Below are 18,771 nucleotides of genomic sequence, written 5' to 3'. Positions count from 1 at the left end.
CTCATCCATTGGCAATGTTGCTCAGAGGTATCTCTAAGTTTTCCGTTAATACCACCAGTGATGTAATTTCATTTTTAAGATTTCTAGTGGAATTTCAGGATCATGCCCTTGTTTTTTCTCTTTCTCCATGTCAAATCTTGCAAATTATCTATCCGTATGCTATTGGTATTCTCTCTGATAAAATCGTAAGAGCCATTGCCGAGCAATCATCTATTGAGGATTTCCATGCCCATTTGCTAGCTAACTTCATCCCTGCTAGGGCCAGGTCCTCCCTTATTCAGAAGTACTATTATCGTGTACAGCGCTTGGATGAAAACTTGGCTGATTTCATACAGGACATTAAGTTTTATACTAGGGTGTTTGCCCTTCATTTTCCTGAAGATCAGATTGTACAGGCTATTGTAGAGGGAATTTCACCTCCCTATAGGTCATATTTGTGTTTCGCGGCGTGCCCGCAAACTTTCTCGGAACTTGAAGCATTGGCCGTCTCAGCGGAAGGAGTTAGATACGCCGATTCTTTGCGTGTCGCGAAAGAACCCCCGCCTTCCATTAGTAATACTCGGCCTCCACCTCGCCGATCAGTCACCCCTCGTAAATGTTATGCTTGCGGGTCGCCTGACCATCTGCGCAATAAGTGTCCTCTGATCAAGTCTAGTAGGGCAAATAATGGAGCGGGTTCATCACAAGGCTGTTTTAAATGTGGGGCTTTCTCACATATCGCAAAGAATTGTCCCAATTCGAATAGCACCCCCTCCTGCTCAACTTCTGGTGTAACTTCCAACAACAATCAAAAGTGACTAGTGGCTGCGGCTGAGTCAACTAATTCTGCTTCCCAAGGCTCAGCCCCTGGCAAAAAGGTCGAGAATTCAGGGAACGATAAGTCTTCGAATACATCTTTTGAATGCCCCAAAGAGTGTCTTAGGATTGCGGCGGATACCCCCGCACCTGTTCCTTTTCTTAAGATTGAGTTAAATAACGAGCCTATAACAGCTCTCTTAGATTCAGGCAGTGTTTGTTCGATTATTTCGGCTGAATGGTATTCTAAATTGAAATCGGTTTGTAAACTTCCTGACTATGTCTCTTCTCCTGTTCAATACGTTTCGGCTAATTCATCTCCCTTAGAAATTCTAGGTTCCTTACTGGTCAAGATTCGTATTTTTAAGTTTACATGGAAAATTAAATTGTTTGTGGCCAAGCAATTGTCTTGCCCCATTATATTGGGAGCTGACTTTATTTCTCACTCTGGTCTTGTGCTCGATCTCCAGTCTAGGTCGTGCACATTCAAATTTGCTTCTAGTTGTAAAATACCACTATTAAAGTGTAATTCTGTGTCATGTTCTTCTATTTCGCCTACCCAGGATGAGATGTTGTTAGACCTTAGACATCTACCTGAGGAGCAGGCGGATAGTATTCGTAAATTATGTCAGTCATTTCCAGAGGTGTTCTCTGATACTCTTGGTGTTACTGACCTTATTGAATACAAAATTGAGGTCACGGATTCGATTCCTGTCCGTTTTCCACCTTATAGGCTATCTCCACCTAAAATGAAGGCTCTGAAAGAAATTATCGATCAGATGTTGAAGGATGGTATTATTAGGCCCTCTAAGTCGGCGTATTCATCGCCTATTTTTCTAGTCCCGAAACCCCAAGGAGGCTTCAGGCCTGTCATTGATTACAGGGCTCTCAATCGGAAGGTGGTGTTGCAATCTGTGCCCCTTCCTGACCTTCATTCTTGTTTTTCATGGTTTCGTAAGGCCAAGTTCTTCACTATCTTGGACTTGAATCAGGCCTATAATCAAATTCCCCTTGCCGAAGAGTCTAAACACCTTACAGCGTTTGCCACGGACTGGAATTTATACGAATACAACCGCGTGCCTTTCGGGCTCCCCACGGGGGCAGCTGTGCTAACTAGGCTACTAGATAGGGTCTTCTCCGACATCAAATTCGAGTACTTATGTCACTACTTAGATGATGTCGTCGTATTTTCAGAGACTTTTGAAGAACATCTAGATCATCTGCGAGAAGTTCTCGATCGCCTTCGTAAGGCTGGGTTAACTGTTAAGTTGTCCAAGGTTGCCTTTGCTAAGCCCTCTATGTCATTCCTAGGGCATATTGTGTCACCCGATGGTGTAGCAGTCGATCATTCTAGAACACAGGCCATCCGTGATTTTAAACCTCCCAAGGACATTAAAGGTATCGCCAGGTTCATTGGTATGGTGAATTTCTTCAGGAAGTTCATTCCTAACTTTGCTAATAGAGCGGCGCCCTTAAACCTTCTTCGTAGGAAAGGCATCAAATTCGAGTGGGGACCTTCTCAACAAGCCGCTTTTGAAGACCTTAAATTAGCTCTTTGTAATGCCCCTGTCCTTGCTATGCCTGATTTCTCGAAGAGATTCATTGTCCAAACCGACGCATCGTCGTCAGCAGTAGCTGCAGTCCTTCTTCAAGAGACTGAACTAGGGAGGCGACCCATCGCCTATGCGTCTAGGACATTGTCGGCTCAAGAAGCCAAGTATTCCATCTATGAGCTCGAAGGGTTGGCAGTCTTATTCGCCTTAGAAAAGTTCCGTCTCTATCTGGAACATGTCAAATTCGACCTGGAGACAGATAATCAAGCCTTAAGCTGGGTCTTAGGTAGGCCGCGTCGTACTGGTCGTATAGCCCGTTGGGCCATCCATATTTCTGCCTTCCAATTCAATGTCAGGCATATCCGAGGTACCGAAAATGTTGTCGCTGATGGACTCAGCCGTATGTTTTCAGACGACGTTGAGAACCATGAACAGGTCGACAGTTCATCACCTCCCGAGTCCATGCTATCTGAGGTTAATGCCATCTTAACAGATGCTCCCATGCTTTTTAGGGATATCGAGAAATACCAACGTGAAGATCCGACGCTGGCTCCGATAATGGAAGCCCTTTCTTCTGGGGAACATGCTGTCCCTTATGTTCTGAGGAATGGTGTTCTATGTTGCCCTTCGAGGCATGATAAGTTGATGAAAGTTGTTGTTCCAGCGGTTCTTGTACCTATGATCTTCAAGTATTATCATGAGACCCCATTAGGAGGGCATCTTGGAATCTTTAAAACCCGTGAAAAGATTCGTGAAATGTTCATCTGGAAAGGTATGGACGGTGAAATCCGTGAACTTGTAAAAGCTTGTAAATCTTGTTTGCTCAGTAAACCCACCATGTCCACCAAGGTAGGCCTTTTGTCTTCGCATCAAGCGTCGCGCCCCATGGAACGCCTGTATATCGATTATGTAGGACCCTTCCCCCAGTCAAAGGGGAATGCCAACAAGTTCATCTTTGTATGCGTAGATGGTTTTACAAGATTTTCGTGGTTATTTCCGACTAAGCTGGCTACCGCTCAGTCTACAATTTCTTGCTTAAATTCTATTTTTGCTTCTTTTGGTCCGTGCCAATATATTGTATCTGATAATGCTAAGGCTTTTACATCTAATCTTTTTCGTAAATTCTGTTTTGACTTGTCCATCTCTCATGTAACTACTTCTGCTTATTACCCTCAACCATCCCTGGCTGAACGGGTTAACCGTAATCTCAGGTCCGCACTTATTGCCTATCATCATGAAGATCATTCCAGGTGGGACACGTCCCTGCATTGGATAGCTTTTGCTTTGAATTCGGCGGTTCATGAATCTCACAAGTTTACTCCAGCTTCTTTGATGTTCAAGTTTGTTCCCAACTCGCCGCTCTCTAACCTCTGGTCTCTGAATGACATTCTACCCGAGACAATAGATCCGGATAACATTAAAGATCTTTGGAAGAAGGCTAAAGCCAATCTTAAAGTGTCTCATGAAAAGGTTAGGGAAAGGTATGATCGTGGACGGAGACCCACCCCTTTGAAGGTAGGTGACCAGGTTATGGTCAAAAATTTTGTTCCCGCGGGCAAGCTTGCCCCCAGATTTCATGGGCCATGCATCATTCTCGATTTTCTCACCCCGGTTACATTGTTAGTAAGTAATCCAGCCACCGAGAGGATATTTAGGGTTCACCTGTCCCAGGTGAAACCGGTGTAAATTTTGTGTTAACTTGCTTCATATAATTTGATAGGAATATGATGGTTATATATTTTTTTTGAGTTCCACACTTAAGGCATTCTGCTCCTTCTATAATATTTTGTTTTATATGTAAGCATTTCTTGTAAACCTCCCCCGACTGTTAAACTGCCATCCTGTCCTTGCCACGGCCATTACCACGCTCCCGTCTCCTGCTTCAATACACACTGTGGCTTGATTTGAGTAAATGCCATGGATATCCGCACGCCGCTGGCCCCTCAACCTCTCCACAAGCCTGTACCCTCAAAGAAGATGATGGTCCAACACAATTCTGCCGCCAAGCTTTAATGTTTCAGTGCCCCCACAGCCGCGCGGCGCCGTGCAGCAACTGGAGCAGAGGACGGGCCCCCTCGGCCCCAGCGAGGACGACGTGTGCACGGCGAGCCGGAGCTCTCCTCCCGGCCAAGGCTGATGTGCGGCGCACGACCTGCTACTTGCCCGCAGCCTGTATATGTTCACCGCGGGCGCGGCGTGCTTCAACACCTCTGCTCCCCTCATAGTGCGGGCGAGCGGTATCTCAGGGTACTTGAGGGGTCCGAGCGGCCTCCTTTGGACGCAAGCCGCAACGGCCGGTCTGGCCATCCCACTTCATCACCATCTACTATATGAACAGTTACTATAAGTAATGACTACACTTGGGAATTCAACTGCAATATTTGGTGGACTTTGAAAATTTTTTTTTCCTTCACTTTCAAGTATAAAAAGTTATCTTCAGGAATTCTACTTCTACAAACTTAAAGACTATACTTCTCCTGCAACAACAAAATTTTGAAACTGAAACAAAACAAATCATGAAAATCTTATAAATTTTTTTGGCAATTAATCTCCATATCTACATCAAAACTTGGACCATGTTTGCAAACAATTTCATGTGTCACCCCGGGAGGAACTTTTGGGGGGGGAGGTCTGTACCGGGCGGTACACCTCCACTCCGCTAATTTAAAATGTGCGCCAGTTGAAACTCCTCTGCTGGAGGAAGTCTGAACTTTATCTACGCTATTAATTCTCTACTTTCTCAGAAGATGTCACCACGAGGAAAATTTTGAGTTTTTGAACTGTGTCATTTTTGATGTGTTTTTGTTTCGCTTGAAGTAAGAAGTGTAAACTTTCTCTCCTAGAGGACACTACTGAAGATCAACAATAGTGCAACCTAGTGCGGAGTCAAAGAACTATTTTGTTGGAGAAAATTTAATTTCAAGAGTTTGTTCTTTGTCAAATTTCTTTCAGTCATTGTTTAAGTTGGCAATATTCACCCCTTCTTTCCCCTTGTGTTGAACCTAACCAATCCCGAATTTCTTAAATTAATTTCTATCCAATCAGATGTATCTTCCCCCAACTTGAATATGTTGCTGTGTCCTACCCAATAAAGTGTTTGTGGGAGGGTGTTTTCATTCCCCTAACGCCTAGAAACTTCCGCGAGAGTATTTAAACTGCTGTTTTTTGGGTCTCTCGGCCACTTCTGTTCCATCTTTCAGTGTATTAAGTACATAGCAGGAGGCGGGAAGCGCCTCTTTCCTCGGCAGCGGTCAGCAACAAGGTAATGGCCGATTAATAAATTCTTTCTTTGCTAGCTCAGCAGTTTAACTTTCGGGGCGGGTTCTAAGCGTTCCACTATGTAACCTTTTCCTAAAATGTAACTTCTCTTTTCATCTATTCTCTTGTAAAGCTACATACTGGGATAGAGAGTGCTAACCCTCTCGAGCTCCCACTCACATTGTCTTGAGGTGAACTTATTTTCTCAACCAATTCTTCCGTAATGTAATGTAAATTGTTATTAAGTCACCTCTGTAGTATGGGATTAGCCCTTGTATTAATGGCCTAGTGCCAAGTAGGTCTTAAGCAAAGTGTATTAGGAGTGCAAATTCGCCTCCTCTCAAATTGTATTTTAGAGGTCATGTATTAACCTTCTTGTCATTTAACAGACCTCAGTAGGTTGGGTATTTTACCCCTGTGTATATGTCCTTTGAGGACAGCTTAAAGGTGGAGTTTGGTGTGGCCTGGGAGAGGCTTAAAATTGAGAGCGAGTGGCTCTTTTGAAAATTGTATATTGTATGCCTCGAGGAGGCTTTTCAGTGTAATTTGGAGCAAGGGCTCCTAGGTATGAATGGGGTTTTCTGCCCCTCTGTTAAAATTGTGTTTGGGGTAAAACTGAGCTGATTGCCCAAGAATTATGTTTCTGACTTTTGAAGCCCCAAATGGGGTACCTATGTAAATGTATTTTTCAATTGTGTTTCGGCTACTAAGTACCTGTTCTATTTCTTGTTACCTAATTTTGAAAAGAAAATATAACCTTGTTAAATTTTAAAATTAATTTCACTTTAGTAGCTTGAGACCTATTCACCACCCAGCACCTTCTTTCATGCATAACTACCACCAAAACACGGTAACACTTTTCATTAATGATGTATTATATAATCAAGGGAAGAAGGATTTAACATGCCCATGTATAAATAATACAGACATTCCTGACCTAGTTTTCTCGGGTAACGTCCTTCTGCTCTTTCTATCACCAGGCGATATGAAAACCAGTCTTAATAAAACTGCTGAATATTGCAGAATATGGAACCTGAAAATAAATATTAAGAAAACAAAACTAATGATATGTAAAAAGGGAATAAATTAAAGAAAAATGAAAGAAGCTGGAGATTAGAGGATATAGAACTACAAGTTTTCAATAAAATATAATGTCTAGGAATTATAATGGCATCGAATGGGAAATGGAATAAGCAAATAAGATGTGGTAAAATGAAAGGGTTGGCCGCTTTATCCAGCACGAGGAGTTTAGAGAGGAAGATTCCTAACACTGAATACAAGTTGAATGAAAACATTTTAAATGTGCTAGTAATTTCAAGAGCATTTTATGGGGCATTGAAGTTTTTTTTTTTTTTTTTTGCTAGTTCCTTTACGTCGCACCGACACAGATAGGTCTTATGGCGACGATGGGACAGGAAAGGCCTAGGAATGGGAGGAAGCGGGCGTGGCCTTAATTAATTTGCCTGGTGTTAAAATGGGAAAACACGGAAAACCATCTTCAGGACTGACTTCAGTGGGATTCGAACCCAATACTGGCCGCACTTAAGCGACTGCAGCTATCGAGCTCAGTTGTTTACCTCTTAGGGGTGAATCATGGGCTGACGATATCCAGATATCCTGCTGAAATTTCCGGCTCCATGACTAAATGGTTAGCGTGCAGGGGTCCTGGGTTCGATCCCCGGTAGGGTCAGGAAGTTTAATCATCATTGGTTAATTCCGCTGGCAGGGGGACTGGGTGTATGTGTCGTCTTCATCATCATTTCATCCTCATCACGACGCACAGGTCGCCTACGGGTGACAAATCAAAAAGACCTGCTCCTGGCGAGCCGAAGTTTTCCTCGGACACACCCGGCAATAAAGGCCATACGTCATTTCCATTCATTTACCTGCTGAAATAATTTAAATAAGGTAGGAATATAATAACCTCGGCCCTGCGGTATAGGGGTAGCATACCTGTCTTTTACCTCGAGGCCCCGAGTTCGATTCGTGGCCAGGTTAGGGATTTTTACCTGGTTCTGAGGATGGTTCGATGTCCACTCAGCCTACGTCATTAAAATTGAGGAGCTACCTGACGTTGAGATAGTGGCCCCGGTCTGGAAAACCAGGAATAACGGCCGAGAGGATTCGTCGTGCAGACATGATTGGTCTTGAAAATAGCAAGAAACAAATGTTATATAAGAGATCCAGCTAGCAGGTTTGAGCATTATAAAGGCCAACCAGAAGAAGCTGACGCTGAGAAAAATTACATTTAGGTTTTGATATCTCCTTCTACAAAAATAAATACCATTTACAAGAGACTGAAGTGATTGAGCTAATGCTTGGAGCAAGCGGTACGGTATCAGCATTCTTCATGCAGTTTTGGAAGAAGTTTAGCTTGTCAAAAACCGGAATACAAGTCATTAAGCTTCGTGTAATCCGTAGCTCATTAGAAATTGTAAAATCCCAACTCTACAGCTAGAAATGCCCAGCACTATATACAATATATTTACACAGACTATAAAATTTACAGTGACCTAGGCCTATATTCCATATTGAATTAGTTCACTTTGTCCACAGCGGCAAGCTGTAAATCCAGCAAGGTGATGGTTCCACAATAAATCATCTTTCTCTCTCTTTCCTATTTTGAGCCTTCCATCCACTACACTCTGAAACAATTCAAGGCATGCAGTGTGATGTTCTTTCCCTGCGTGAACAAGACAAGATGAAACATTCCACGATGTTGGAGCATTTCTAAGGATAGTCTTTGCTGTACGTTCTTTCAGTTCATGAGATCGTGTAGAGGACTTGTGAAAAAGTTATCCGAATCCCTTAAGGTCCGAAAAAATATTCTACATTTCTTGATACAGGAACTTGACTGCGACAAAATCAGGTTAAATTTGTGGCTAAAGCAACAGATAAATATAGCCTTCGGAGAGAGTCCTTGTACTTTGGTCCTTCGTCCGCTTGGGTGACCGGCCATTGCAGCAGCTCCGTAAAGCGTTTACAAAGGGCATTAGGAAAGTTTTGCAATGTGAGTGAACGCTTTAGACTTCCACTCTTGATCCCATGCTGCCAGAAGCTCCTCGTCGGATGCAAAACGCCGCCCTTTCAGCTTCATCTTCACTTCTGGGAAGAGTGCGAAGTCACATGGGGCAAGATCAGGACTGTATGGAGGATGATCAAGCACAGTCAACTCTGATCTGGCAAGAAAATCCATTGTTACATTAGCACAATGTGCTGGAGCATTGTCGTGATGCAACAGCCAAGTGCTGAGACGTGACATTGGACGGAGCTGCTTGAGAGCCTGGATGACCTGAGGCAGACAAGTCTCACTGTACCACTTCGCAGTAACTGTCCTTTGTGTTTCTAGCACAACCTGAGCCAGGATGCTCCGTTTAGTGCAGAATACTGCAATCATCCTTTTCTTCACTGACCTTGACTTTCGCACAGTCACAGGAGTATCCTCATCTTCAAACAGCCACACCTTGTTCTGGGATTTTGTTGGGACATCGTAGTAATAAAGCCAAGTTTCGCCACCTGTAACGATGCTATTGACGTTAGGCGAAGTCCCATTTTCAAACTGTTTTAGCATTTCTCGACACCATTTCACTCGATGTGCCCTTTGTTCCTCTGAAAGTGAATGGAGACCCAAAGAGAACAAACCTTTCTAACATGGAGATGGTCGTGTAGAATTGAATGAGTAGCTGGTGCAGGGATGTGGAGGGTCTTTTCTACCTGCCGATATGTCAACCGCCTCTCTTGCTGCAACATTTTCCTCACAGCTTCCATGTTTTCCTCAGTCACTGATTCAGACGGTCGCCCAGAACGAGGATCGTCTTCAACTCCAAAATTTCCCCTCTGGAACTCTGTGTACCAGCGGAAAATTGTTGTCCGATGTGGACAGTCTTTCCCCAGCACAGGAGTCATTTCCTGCAGGCACTGGTCAACAGTTAACCCACGAGCAAAATTGTAGCGGATAACTGCGCGATGGCAGGACCTAGTGTTTACAGTGCACTATGTCTTCTGGCATGGGCTAGAGTAATTTTGTTACTTTCATTAATCTGTCTCTGTCTTATACTTGGCTTTGACAATATGAAAGTGACTGACTGAGGTATGAGCGATGCTAGTAATGCCATTCCTTCTACAGCCAGTCCCTGCTATGAATGGTGTGAAAATATTGCTCATAGGGTCGGTTGGTGATATGTAATAGTAACTACTGGCTCGGTGAGGAAAGCAACGGGAAACTATCTCACTCCTCATTTCCCTAGTACGCCTCTTCAGTGATGCCTAGGCCATCTATAACAGCTGTTGGCGGACCACAGTGACATCTTAACTGCTTTCAATCCTACTGCTTACTAACAACTGGTGTGAAGGTCACGCCTTGCTGTCTTCTAGACCGGTTTTCATCCATCTTTTCATCCCTCACCATAACAGGGGTGTCCAGCCAACCGTTTTTGCGTATTGCAAAACTTTCCTAGTGCCCTTTGTAAGCCTAAGTCAAATTCAGTAACAAGCGGTCGCTTGGTGGGCTATGGCCTTTCAGGCTGTTGCGCCATGGGGTTCGGGTTGGTTTTAGGAATATAATAACAAGGTTAATCGTCCTCTGTTAACCATAACGAGAAGGAAAATGGAAGAAGCCCGTTATCCTAATTATGCCTGGGGTTGCTGGAACCACCAAGGCTCGGTTTGGTTTTGACTAGGGTTTAAAGCAGGATGCCCGTTGTGGCTACTCCAACCACTACTCTTATACCTTCATCTCCTTCACACAATATACATAACATTTGTTTGAGCGCCAGTTGCTTTTTAAATAAAAACAACAACATTTGGTAGAGCATACCTCTTATATCAATTATCTCAAGGCGTGAGGTGATAAACTCACATATCTGGCAATATACAGGGATATGGATCAGAACAGTATTAAATTACTGTTGCGTTTCCACAACTGAGGATTGTACATGGAACCGGAATCACTTATTATAATTAAAATAAAACTGAGTTTATGACTATAATTTACGTCACAATGAACAAGCATTGACGTCTTTTAATTTAACAAAAAAAATATATCTAGTGAGATTTGCGCTAACATGAAAACGAAAATTTAATCTAAACAAAAAGAGCTATTGGCATGAACTTGAAGTGAGATGTGATATCGCCGCTGATTACATTCTTCTTCATGTTATGAATGCATAACATGTCTGATGCTTTAATTACCTGATGTCTGCATACACCGCTGTTGAACTTGAAATTCCTGGGAAAACCTATGAGCTGAAGTCGGGAGCCGTCTGCTGTTATCTTCTTATATAACAAGGAGTTGGCCTACATGCCATGTACGCGTGTAGGGAGCTCCAATGTAATTACGTCCACTCAATATATTATAAGAAATTGGAAAATATTATTGAAACATCTTGTGAAGTCCATCCTCACAAGAAGATGATGTTTCTTTATCAGCATAGTACTCGTCTCTGCTCGGATACAACCACCACTTGTAGACCTCCTCGATTATTACTTCTTCAAACACAACTCTTAGTTCTGACCATCACTCTAAGACCACTTCTTCCATTTGATACATCTGACTGATACATATGATCTGATATATATGATACCTCTCACCACCGTTGCCTCGACTTTTATAACCTCGCGATGACGACTCATCTCCCTACTCTCTGTTCATCCCTTCCACCTCAACATACAGTAGCTGGCGAATACTGACACTTGGTCGCAATCACGTGCCCACGCACTGATGTCATCAGTCATGTGTCGCATAAGCGTACCCAAGCGGATTACAGTGACTATGCGGCATGAGTCACCGGAAAACCTACTTGCACATAACATTCTCAGTTAAACATAGCCTCGATTGCAAAATACTCTGCCAACACATGTGCCTAGAGTTACAAGCCACAGAATGACTATATCAAACCAACAAATCTCACTTACTAACATACAGCATAATTACAAACATATTCACTTAACCTATGATTAAATACAATAATATGCGTGATACCTAACGATTACAGTCTAAATTATGAGAAACAGAATATAAAATCTAATGAATCAGGTTAATAATAATAATAATAATGATAATAATAATAATAATAAGAATAATGAATACTGAATGGAATCTGTAACCCTGTTGTACGGTTACAGAACGCCTCCCTCATGAAATAATCGATTAAATGAATCGATTGATTCATGAAATATATACATAATCACCTGAAATCGAAATCGAGTACACCATAGATACGTGTATAAAATGCCCTTTACAAATTGGGTACATGTTATCATCCATCTGGATGTTCGTTGTTACAAATATAAAACATTGATCAATTATCATTTTCACTTTGATTATACAGTATTATTTACATACAGATTACATTTCTTTCTCACTTCTGTCATTTCAAACGTTCATTTAGTGTCCAAAAGTAATTCTCGAAGACATTTCATTATATACACTGTCTCCAAGCACTGGAGTTTATTGCACTGCCGTCCTTCACTTAATATCACAACACACGCTAATTTCACTGAAGTCCTGTTCGCAATGCCAGCTTCATAAAACATGGTGAATTAACATAATAATGAAAATTAATCAACAAACTCACATGATATATTTCTTAAGATTTCTTATATTGTATGTTCCTACGATATTTCCTTCCTTGTCTTCTAATGAATAAGCACATTTCCCAATCCGTTTCACTACGGTGAAGTATCCCTGATATAACAAGAAAAACTTAGAAAATTGACCAGCTTCTGCTGATGACGGGAGTGGCACTCTGAGTAAAACCTTGTCACCAAGTTCAAATTCATCCAATTTAGTCTTACAAAAATTATCATGTACAATCTTACCGTGTTATCCTTCTTAGGTATAATAACAAGTGGATTCAAATTAGGACTACATGATGGTTCAATTATATTATAATCTAGCAGAATGTCAATCTGCTCTTCAACAGCGCTAGCGTATTTTAACGGAATGGGATATTTCGGTCCTACAAAAGTTCAGTTATCAAGAACATTAAATTTGTGTTCGTAAAGATGTGTTCTACCAGGCCGGTCACTAAAAACATCACTATGTGATATCAATAATTCACACAATTCGTCCCTCTGACTCTCCGCTAAATTACATTTCTCCACTGCCTAATACAATTCATCTCTATAATCTCTCTGTATAGACACATGGCAGACATCAATATTTTTCCTAATATTAGGAATTTCTCAAGGCCCTTCCGTACTAGAACACACTTTATTCGCACTAATTTCTGACAAAACATCATATGGTAACCTGACTTCCCTGCTACTCTTTCCCCAAATAAGATTGGCATTACACAGATCAAAATTTAATTTAGCCTTGTGACACGTTAACCAGTCAGTACCTAAAATAACGGCATAAACTAAATTAGGCACGACTAAGCATGGTTGGAAAATACATTCTCCACTTATGTTAATGGGGACAGCTATTTGTTTATTCACCCTTGGAGACTTGTTTCCAACAGCTGTTACGATGAACGTATTCCTCACTGGAATTTCCGCTACATCATAATTCTCTCTCAAAACTTCCTCATACAGCTTGGAATTTACACATGACTTCTCACTACCAGAGTCCAACAAAATCTTAACTTTTCTGCCCCATATCAGCAGTTCAATCGTCGGTGTAACAGTAACACTACTTAAATTATCCTCATTACATAATATAAGATCACTTAACAAATCTTGCCTTATATCTAAATTTAAATTACACTTATAAAATTTATTGTCTACGATTAAGTCGTCACTTAAAGCATTTGAATTATTGCTACTTAGGTCACAATCATGTTCACTTACAACTATAGGCTGGTCGACATTAACATACTTATCTACCTTATACGTGAACTCACCATTTACGGACTGTCTCAGTGACCTGTTTATACAGTCCGTTGCGCGTTTAAATTACTTGATTCGGTTACGACTTGTTGGTTACACACCTCAGTCGGCCTCCCCTGTTGCCTATTTCCTCTAGCGTCATTATTATTATTATTATTATTATTATTATTATTATTATTATTATTATTATTATTATTATTATTATTATTATTATTATTATTATGGCCTGGATTCTCCCGCCTCCCAGCTTCTGGTTGATTTCCATAATCACGCCTCCCAGTCCTGAAATGTTCCGAACTATTATGATAATTTCTCTCCGTGTGGAAATTATTATTAGGTCTCTCCTGATATTCTCTTCTGTAGTTACGATTATTCATAGGCCTGTCCTGATTATTAGATTGGTTACCCCTTCCTTCTACATTCCTATTTAGTGTCCTACTATTATTCAAGCTACTACCTAAAGCATCAAAACTTTCTAACAAAATCTCCATTTCCTTAATAGTCTCCACTTTTTGCATACAAACAGCTTCTCTTATCCTATCGGGATAGTGCTTAGCCATAAGTCTAACTATATCAGCCTCAGGTCCAATACATTCTAAATTTCTCCACACCAAAACATGAGCCAAAAAATATTCTGTCATTCTAACACCCTCGTTAGAATTATACCTGCCAAACATTACTCTCTCTCTCTCTCTCTCTCTCTCTCTACTCTGAACACCTTCACTCCAAAATTTAGCTATGAATTTTTCCTTAAATTCAGTTAGACTAGACATCGAGCTTCTATATACCTGAAACCAAGACTTAGTCCCTCCTACGAAAGCATTAGATAAGATCTCCAATACAGTTTCCCAGCTAATAATATTGTCTCTTAATTGAACAGCAAATTTCTTCTCTACTACTCTCATAAATTCCATCGGGTTAAATTCTTTCCCAGAAAACTTAGGTAAATCATGATCTCTAGTGATTAAACCATTATTTACAATTATTTCACGTACATTTCTACTGTCACGCACTTCTTTCTGGAGTACTCTCTGGCAACTCAGAAATTTTTCTTCCACTGTTTCCTCAGCCTTTTCTTGAATTTTTCTTAATTCTTCCAACTTTTTTTCCGATTCTCTCACCTTCTGTGATAATGATTTTTGTTCACTCTCTAGATCACCTACTTCTCCAAGTTTTCTTTCCACATGTTCTACCCTACTAATACATTTCCTAGTTTCTTGCCCCACTGTATTGGTTATCTTTTCAAACCTTTCTTCTACTAACTCATTGATTTCTCCTTTATTAGACTCGATCTTGGCGCCTAATTCATCAATCTGTTTGATGCATGTCTCACTAATTTGCTCTATTTCCGTATGGAGATTGCTCCGAACCAATTCCATCTCAGCTCTGATGTCACTACACTCCCTATTTACCTTACTTTCTAAATTATTAATTTGCTTACTTATTTCTAACACCGTATGATCTATCTTATTACTAACATCATCAATCTTCTTATTAATACTATTTATGACATTACTCTGAGCTTCAATTTTCCCACTCATAATATTATTCTGAGATTCAATTTTCTCACTAATGACCGCTTCAATTATCTCACTCATAATATTATTCTGAGATAAAATTTTCTCACTCATAATATTATTATGAGATTCAATTTTCTCACTAATGGCATTATTCTGCTCAATCATTTTGGACATCAGCAAATTAATAAACCCAGGTCAATCACCCCTTTACTTTGATCTTGCGTGACAGCGTTTTCCTCACTTTCTACTATTTTCTGACTTTCAGCAGGTCCCAACTTAGTCACCAACTTCCTATTTATGTTACCACCTTGGATTTCCTTGGACACAATAACCTCAGCCTCATCACCTGACTGCATATTGCTATCCTTGTCCATCTTCGGTTTCCTACTAATTTTTCGCGATCTCAAAGCTATTTCCCCTTGCACTTCCTCTGACATTACCCCTTAAATACTTCCTAACATTACTCGGTGAATTTAACATGTGCGTACTCATTAAAAGAACTGATCCATGTATATTGCCATTCAGAAACACTTTTTATGAACCTTTCGAGTCCCACGTTGCTGGCGACACGTTGTGGCTACTCCAACCACTACTCTTATACCTTCATCTCCTTCACACAATATACATAACATTTGTTTGAGCGTCAGTTGCTTTTTAAATAAAAACAACAACATTTGGTAGAGCATACCTCTTAAATCAATTATCTCAAGGCGTGAGGTGATAAACTCACATATCTGGCAATATACAGGGATATGGATCAGGACAATATTAAATTACTGTTGCGTTTCCACAACTGAGGATTGTACATGGAACTGGAATCACTTATTATAATTAAAATAAAACTGAGTTTATGACTGTAATTTACGTCACAATGAACAAGCATTGACGTCTTTTAATTTAACAAAAAATATATCTAGTGAGATTTGCGGTAATATGAAAAAGAAAATTTATTCTAAACAAAAAAAGCTATTGGCATGAACTTGAAGTGAGATGTGATATCGCCGCTGATTACATTATTCTTCATGTTATGAATGCATAACATGTCTGATGCTTTAATTACCTGATGTCTGCATACACCGCTGTTGAACTTGAAATTCCTGGGAAAACCTATGAGCTGAAGTCGGGAGCCGTCTGCTGTTATCTTCTTATATATAACAAGGAATTGGCCTACATGCCATGTACGCGTGTAGGGAGCTCCAATGTAATTACGTCCACTCAATATATTATAAGAAATTGGAAAATATTATTGAAACATCTTGTGAAGTCCATCCTCACAAGAAGATGATGTTTCTTTATCAGCATAGTACTCGTCTCTGCTCGGATACAACCACCACTTGTAGACCTCCTCGATTATTACTTCTTCAAACACAACTCTTAGTTCTGACCATCACTCTAAGACCACTTCTTCCATTTGATACATCTGACTGATACATATGATCTGATATATATGATACCTCTCACCACCGTTGCCTCGACTTTTATAACCTCGCGATGACGACTCATCTCCCTAATCTCTGTTCATCCCTTCCACCTCAACATACAGTAGCTGGCGAATACTGACACTTGGTCGCAATCACGTGCCCACGCACTGATGTCATCAGTCATGTGTCGCATAAGCGTACCCAAGCGGATTACAGTGACTATGCGGCATGAGTCACCGGAAAACCTACTTGCACATAACATTCTCAGTTAAACATAGCCTCGATTGCAAAATACTCTGCCAACACATGTGCCTAGAGTTACAAGCCACAGAATGACTATATCAAACCAACAAATCTCACTTACTAATATACAGCATAATTACAAACATATTCACTTAACCTAAGATTAAATACAATAATATGCGTGATACCTAATTATTACAGTCTAAATGACGAGAAACAGAATATAAAATCTAATGAATCAGGTTAATAATAATAATAATAATAATAATAATAATAATAATAATAATAATAATAATAATAATAATAATAATAAATACTGAATAGAATCTGTAACCCTGTTGTACGGTTACACCTTCTTGACGCCACATGAGTTTTGAGATGAAAATCTCGACCCGCGATCGATCGAGATTCGAACCTCAGTCTTCCGAGTGGTGATGGTGGTGATTATTGTTTTAAGAGGAAGGTATCGGCCAAAGAAAGACAAGGGCCACGAAGGGCGTGAATATGAAAGACTCCCTAGGCCTCGAGTGCTCTAATACGGTCGGGGTCGGAAAAGAACAAGAGTTGACCAAGGAAGGTCGGATAGGATAGTTGGAAGTGAAGAGCCTGGCACAAGTAAGTGGAAGCAATGCCAGGACTCAGCTAATGGCCCAGTGTTCGCCAACCCACGCTTCAAAGTTCAGAGCCCCTGGTGCCCCTTTTAGTCGTCTATTACGACAGGCAGGGGATACCGTGGTTATTATTCTACCACCCCCACCCATAGGGGGAGACTCCCTAGGCCCCGAATGTTCTACTACCGTCTGGCTCAGAAAACAACAAGAGTTGACCAAGGGAGGTCGGATAGGGTAGATGAAGGTGAAGAGCCTGGCGCAATGCCAGGACTCAGCTAAGGATCCCGTGGTCACCAACCCACCTCCCAAGTTGAGAGCCCCTGGTTGGCCCTTCCCTTTCTTTTACCGATACCTTCATTTTTCTAAGTGTCGGGCCTCCTCCATTTTCCTTCTGATTAGTATTAGTAGAGGATGGTTGCCCAATTGCACTTCCTCTTAGAACAATAATCACCACCACTACTATCCCGACCATGCAGAACACGATTATCTAACTCTTAATCAGCGACCACAACAACCTGCGCCTCGTATCCTTGGTGCGACGCCTGGCGAGTGCCGAGCTGTATATACAGTGGATTACTAGAATGTAACAATTACAATTTTATTTTCAGACGTAAATTACGAGTAAAAATTACATTTTGTGAAAAGTAAGGATTACGAGTAAAAGTTACCTTTAAAAAGAAGTAATCGTTACAAGTAATTCGATTACTTCCCAACTTTCATCACCCCAACGGTACTAGGATATACGCAAAGGTTACCCAATCCACAGTATAGGCGTCTGTTTAAACCGACGAAACTATTCGTACAACTAACATCCTGCCACTCGATAAGAAAACGAGATCAGACTTCGTCATTGATCCCACAATCAATTTGATACGAAAAAAGATCTAAGTTTGTCCACCTAGAGGTTAGTTGGTAGTAGTTCTCTAAAGAGTTGCGGTCTTGTGCCAATCTCTTAAGCTCCTCGTAGTATTGGCAGCCCAGCTCCTCCGTTAGTTATTCCAGGATAGGCCTGCCTCTATAATTTCTTCCCTCCACAGATCCCTCCAAAATCGTGGCCAGAAGAACTACATGCGTGATTTTATGTCCAATTCAGATGCTCCTTTTTACCTCACATATTGTGTCACGGATGGCGTCCCTCCTATTCTCTGTCTGTTGAGGATATCTTGAGCATTCTACTCTAACACCATAACTCGAATTCTTCGACCCTTTCTCTGTCTGTTACACGTAGTGTCCAGGTCTCAATTCCATAGAGAAACACGCTCCACGCCTATGTCTTGATCAGTTGTTTTCTTAGTCTCAAGTTGATGTTAGACGTGAATAAGTTAACTTTCTTATTGACCGCCGTCTTTGCTAGGTTAATTCTGCTAACCAGACCTCTTTTACTCCTGTTATTTTGCTTTCTAAGTAAGTAATGCCAAGGTTTTGACATTTTTTCCATGCATATTTATTTCAGTTTCGGTACGGTGCCTGCTTACCACAAGTATCCTTGTCTTGTCCGTATTAAAAATATCAACCCTTGTCAATTGACAAAGAAGTTTTT

The sequence above is a fragment of the Anabrus simplex genome, chromosome 8 (assembly GCF_040414725.1).
Source record: "Anabrus simplex isolate iqAnaSimp1 chromosome 8, ASM4041472v1, whole genome shotgun sequence".
Classification (NCBI taxonomy): domain Eukaryota; kingdom Metazoa; phylum Arthropoda; class Insecta; order Orthoptera; family Tettigoniidae; genus Anabrus; species Anabrus simplex.
Note: the sequence above shows the minus strand (reverse complement) of the source record.